Source organism: Lutra lutra, chromosome X, assembly GCF_902655055.1.
Source record: "Lutra lutra chromosome X, mLutLut1.2, whole genome shotgun sequence".
Taxonomy (NCBI): Eukaryota; Metazoa; Chordata; class Mammalia; order Carnivora; family Mustelidae; genus Lutra; species Lutra lutra.
The window spans coordinates 27,915,746-27,921,745 of record NC_062296.1 but is presented as its reverse complement, the minus strand read 5'-3'; the positions used below and the strand labels follow the sequence as shown (position 1 = coordinate 27,921,745).

At 55.5% G+C, this 6,000-nt stretch overlaps 1 long non-coding RNA gene across 1 annotated transcript in view; it reads right to left on the bottom strand.

Moving 5' to 3' along the window:
• Positions 1-1,117: 1,117 nt before the first annotated feature.
• The window catches only part of LOC125091972 (uncharacterized), a 28,562-nt gene continuing 23,679 nt past the window's right edge, over positions 1,118-6,000 (bottom strand). The window contains exon 3 of the long non-coding RNA XR_007124802.1: positions 1,118-1,611. This is a non-coding gene — a long non-coding RNA (uncharacterized LOC125091972). The remainder of the gene's footprint in view (positions 1,612-6,000) is intronic.

Genomic DNA, 6,000 nt, shown 5'->3' with positions numbered 1-6,000 from the left:
GCAGAGGGAAACGCCCCCACCTGCCACGAGAGGAATTGAGGGCGAGTACCTGGTCGAGGGGAAGGCTGAGCGCGCTCTGGGGGAACAACACGGCTGTCGTGGGCCTCGCGGCGACTGAAAGCCGCTGGCAATGCCAGGCTGGATGAGAGAGGCGGGCCGAGGAAGCCCCCGGCGCAGCCCCCGCCACCAACTGCGCGCTGACCCGCCGGGCTCCGGGCGCCTCCTCGCGGCTGCCTGCAGAGGGCGCGCCCCGCGCCCCTGCGCGCCGCCACCGGCCGGCTCCGAGGGCGGTGCCCTCCGCGCGGGCTGCTCCCCGCCCAGATTGCGCCAGCCCACCTCTCCCAAGAAGCCCCCTCTGCCCGCTGCGGCCGCACGCTTCCGGCCGAGAACCTCCGACCTGTCGTCTGCACTTACGTAATTTGGAACTTGGGTGTGTGCTGGCTGGTCCCCCCAGTGTGCGGATGCACGGGGCAGACCTGGGCGGCTCAACAGTCACATAGCAGGTGTCTCGCCCCCCATCACACACAGCCCCAGGCACCCCGGGAGCAAGGGCCCCGCAACACTTGACCTGCCTTTATGAGGTCTCACCGTAGTGGCTCCGGAAGGAGAGCCCCGGGGGTGGCGGAAGAGGCTCCTGGCGGGATGCCTGCAAGACCTCAGTTGTCGCCTTGAGCCTTCACTAGCACTAGCAGGGCGGGACTGGGAGGCAAGGCCTGGGTGTGAAGGGTACCTGTCGGCGGGAGAGCCCGAACATTTCAGTACAGAGACCTGTGCTGGGCACACAGGGCGCGGGTATAGACAAGCTGCTGGCCCTCGTGGGAGGCAACGTGGAAAAACAGAAAGGAGAGATTTCGAGTCGGAAAATCCGCACCCCACCCCCACCCCACACACTCTAGTTGTGTGACCTTGAGCACACCATGTCACTTTTCTGAGTCTGTTTCCCCACTGGCATCTCTGAGGGGGTCTAGAGTGGGGGTGGGGCGGGGCGAGGTGCTCAAAGAATACCGGAGCCAGGTCTGTACCGTTAGCATTTTCACGAGAATACATTCATCTACCAAGTAATTCAAATTATATTTTATTATAGTTGTTTTTATTTTTTTAAGATTTTATTTTTTAAAAGTAATCACTACACCCCAACGTGGGGCTCCAGCTCACAACCCTGAGATCAAGAGTCGCACGCTCTAGAGACTGAGCCGGCCAGGTGCCCCTAAATGACATTTTATAGCTGAAAAGTAAAATGGCATTGGTAGCGTTTTGCAACAATCAAACAATCAAATATTTATGAAAGCTCTTTGTGCGTTCCGAGAGGCTCCACAAAAGGTTTGATTTTTCCGTTTGCTAAAATACACAGTAGCTGCTTGCTAACTGCTTCTTGAAGGAGGAAGAAAGTGCGTTCTAGGTGACAATGAGAACGGTGGGCTTTGGCAGGTGGAGGCCAGGCTCACCCCACACCTTGAGGATCGGACTGGATTTCAGTAAAGAGGCATAGCGCAGGGCATCTAGACAGAGGCAGGAAGGTCGTGCCAGAGGCCGCAGATCTCTGCTTCAGCTCACTATCATGTCCCAGCACCTAGCACCGTCCTCGGCACATAGTAGGTCCTCAGAAAGCGTCTGTGAAAGGAACCAACAAATGAGCAAATGAATCTGGCCAAGTGGAAACCAGAGTTTCCCATACACTGAGTCAGGACAAGCAGACAAACAGAAACCAGAAGGACGCAGCGGCTTTCGAGAACATTTTCTCCCCAGCTGGATTGGAAGCTCTAAGAAGTGGGGACAGAGCCATGGCTGGCGTGTTCCTCCCTGTATCCTCAGCACCAAGAACGGGAACCAGCACACAGAAAGAGCTCTACAAATATTCAGTGAAGTGAGTGGCTGAATGTGGCCATTTGCGGAAAGGTGTAGTCCGAGGAGTAAGAGAGCCGTGAGTCTGAGGGCCGACTCTGCCTGCGATTGCACGGGTGACCTCTGATAAGTCGCCTAACGTCTCGGAGTCTCATTTTCCCCTCTGATGGTAAGCCCCACTTCACAGCGTTGTCCTGAAGTTTTAGTGACAAAACACGCATCAGTGCCTGCTGCCACCTGCAGGGACGGTTGGGAGCCCTCACCGTCTCACCCCTTCAGAGGGAGCAGATGCGGGTTTCCGGGTGCTGGCAATAGGGGAGAGAGAGAAAGGGCTGAGGGGGAAAGAAAGATTGAAGGGCCTTGTTATTTCCAAAAGGAGACCGCAGGGTGCCTGCGTGCAAACTAAGCGGGGAGATAGGGATGAGCTCAGGAAGAGACAGAGGCCTGCCAAGTGGGCTTTACTGCTGAAGAGCAGTGCACCGAGTGCTGGCTGGAGCCCCTAGGCGACAAGCAGAAGAACCCAGAAGACTCCCAGGGGGTTCTGCCATGCCTGGTCAAGGAAAGCCACAGTGGCCGATTCCCAGACACTGCCAGGTTTTCGGGCTGTGGTATTTTCGCAGGAATTTTAGAGACGCACGTGTATTTTCTTCTCTTCTCCCAAAATGTCAGAAAAGCACAGTCCACAAGGGGGCAGATGCTATCTCTCGGAGTCCAGTCACTGTAGAAACGCGGGGTACTAAAAGGCCAGCTTCCCTTGTCAGATTCTCCAGCACCTAAATGAGCCAGAGAAGGCAGGATCCTTGGTGGTAGTCCCCTCCCCTGCCCTCATTAACAGAGGTGTGTGAGTCATGATGTGGCCACGAGGGTGAGTGCTGGGAAGCCACAGGCCCTGACTGATGCCAGGGGACATTGCTTCGTGCTCAGACTTGGCACGGCTCCCTGCTTCTGGTCTAGCTCCTGGCTGCCTTGCCGTTTGTGTCTCCCTCGCAGGGCCAGGGAGATGCGAAGGGCCTTATGCCCCACAGTCCTCGAGGGGCAAGCAGAACTCCTGCAGACAGATCAATCTGGCCCGTGCTCACTCCACACAGGGCCCAGGACTGGGTGTTGGGAGGTGGAAATCCAGGAGAAAGCAGAAGGAGCTAATGGAAGCAGGGAGGCAAACCCACAGCGATTCAGAGAGTGGCTCTGGGGTCAGAGAGTGGCTCTGGGGTCAGCTCCCAGCTCTATCACTTCTTAACTGTATGTCTTAGGACAAGCTACTCAACCTCAGTTTTCTCATCTGGAAAATGGGGACAGTACTAACAGCCACCACCTCATAGGGTTTCAATGGGACAACGTATCAATGAGCCAGTGCCTGGGCAAATGATACTTAATAAATGGTGGCTGTCATCCTTGTTACTGTTCGTAGTAACAGTAAAGCAATCTGGTACCTACTGGATACAGAAAAAACCTGGAAGACACAGTGACAAGGTAGTAGGTGGTGGGTTTTTCCCTGAGTCGTGGAAGGTGAAGAGGCAGGAGTTGTGAGCACGGAATGGAGAGGGCATCCAGATAGAGGGGAAGGGGGTGAGGTCTTTAAGGTTGACAGGTGTCCTTGAATAAAGGGCTCACTTGCTCTGCGTTGGCAAGGGTGGGGCTTCCTCACAGGGGCCCAGCGGCTGCCAGGCTGCGGAGGCTGCTTGGTTCCCCATTTCAGTATTAAGAAGCTGAGGACGTGATGTGGAAAAAAAAAAGGGGGGTCTCAGGTGATTAGTAGAGAAGTCTCTTGGTTTCCAGCCTCGACATTTTAGAAGAGGAAGGCAAATCCAAGAGAGCAAGTGCATTAGAGTTCTCAATAGGAGGTAGAGATAGATCAATAATAGAAAGGTAGGAAGACAGATTTTTTTAAGATTTTATTAGAGAGAGCGGGAGTGCATGAGAGAGAGAGAGAGCAGGGGCAAGGGCAGAGGGAGAGGGAGAAGCAAACCCCCTGCTGAGCAGAGAGCCCGATGCAGGACTCTATCCCAGGACCCCAAGATCATGACCTGAGCCGAAGCTGGGTGCATAACCCACTGAGCCACCCAGGCGCCACTAGAAGAGATAGTTATTATAGGAACTGGCTCGTGTGATCAGGAAGGCCAAGAAGTCACAACAACAGCCACCTGTAAGCTGGAGACTCAGGAAAATTATTGGTGTAACTCCGAGTCCAAAGGCCTGGGAACCATGTGGCCGATGGCACGAGTCCTGGTCCAAGTCCAAAAGCCCAAGAACCGAAGCACCAATGTCTGAGGGCAGTAGAAGATGGATGTCTCAGCTCAAGCAAACGAAAAGGGGGGGGCAAATTTGCCTTCCCTCCAGCCCACACTGGTGAGGGCAATGGTGTCTCAGTCTCCCAATTCAAACGCTAATCTCTTCCAGAGACCCCTTCACAGACACACCCAGAAATCACCTTTTACCAGCTAGCTGAGCCTCCCTTAACCTACTTGGCACGTAGAACTCACCAGTTCTGCAAGCCGCAGAAGAGAAGAGCCCCAGTGTTTTCTCTGCAGGTGCAGACCTGGCGGGAATAAACTGGGAGCACAGAATGAAGCCGTCGGACGCGTATCTAGAATTCCTCCGCCGTGACCCAGCGGGACCTAGAAGTCTGCTTCCACCCACAAACGCCTTACTTTCAGCCGTCAAATGTTCACCCCCAGACAGCGCCCTCCCCCCACCCCACCCCCAGGGCGGTAAGGGAGGGGCGGGGGAGAGGGGAGAAGGAGGTTCCTGACATCTTGAGTCCCAGGGCCTGGTCTAAGGCTTTCATTTCCATACTGACTTTACAAGCTTAATTTAACGTTCCCTGTTAGCAGATCTTTCTAGGGCCTTGACTCGGGCTGTCCACATGGTAGGCACCCAGCGAACCCTGGGTCCCACGGGCCCTTGGGGGCGGGGAGGCCTCAGCCCGAAGAGCCCCAAACAAGAGATACTATATTTAGCCTGAAGATACCGTAAGTGATTTTTTTGGCAGCACTTTTCCTTGCCCGAATGAAGTCGGATTAGGCGAAGATGAAAATTAAGTTTATGAGAGAAAGCGGCCCGGAGTGGTTAAGCGCAGCCGTGATGGGCTCGTATCCACACGGACCGATTTCCGACGGGTCCCCACTACTTTCTAGCTGGTTCTGCGGGGCTGAGCTTCTTCAGCGTAGAAGGCACGCGGCCGGAAGCCCCTCCTTGGGGGCATGTCCGGGAGGATCGCTTGCAAGAGAGAATGTGTGCACAGGGCTGAGCCCCGCCGGGGACCCCCGGAAGCGTTCCGGAAAGGTCATGCTTATTTGCACCTACTTCCCAGCAGGTGGGATGCGCTTCGCAGAGAGGAAGCCTGGAGGTAGCCTGGGGGCCTGGGGTGAGGTGCAGAAGGAAAGTCAAGGCAGGATTCCAAAGGGTGGTCGAAAAACCACGCCTCACCAGAAGACTGCCTTGTCCCCTTGCCCCCACCCAATAGCCGACCCTTGTTCTCCGGCTGGGGCTAGACCCTCCGCCGATTCTTGCGGCATCCCGCCGGAGGCACTGGCCCCTGGCCCGCTAGCCAGAGCCGATCGGGAAACACTTCTCTGCGCCAGGGCCAGGGGCAGGCCCGCGGCTGGGGACAGGGGCGTGTCTGCAAGGTGACGGGCTGTCACCCACAGAGTCACCTTTGTCCATGAAGGGTGGATGACTCGGTCAGAGCCTGTGGAAGGACAAGCTCCCTTCTGCCTTGGGCAGGGCTCCATCTGCCTCTGCGTTCTTGCCAGATTATCGGTCTCCTTGTGTGACGTATTTGGAAAAACAACTAGCAAACGGGTGTCTTTTTTTCAGCCAGGACATGGTAAGAAGACCTCTTGGAAATAACCCCCATGGCAAAAGCCTGAAGTGTGTCCCAAGTCAGGAAGGCCGATTGGTCAATTCCATCCATACGTCCTGGTTCCTTTGTTGCTGTCAACAACCCTGGCACTTTATTTTATTTTTTTAAAGATTTTGTTTATTTATTTGACAGAGAGAAACACACAGAGAAAGGGAACACAAGCAGGGGGAGTGGGAGACGGAGAAGCAGGCTCCCACTGAGCAGGGAGCCTGATGTGGGGCTCGATCCCAGGACCCTGGGATCATGACCTGAGTGGAAGGCAGATGCTTAATGACTGAGCCACCCAGGCGCCCCAA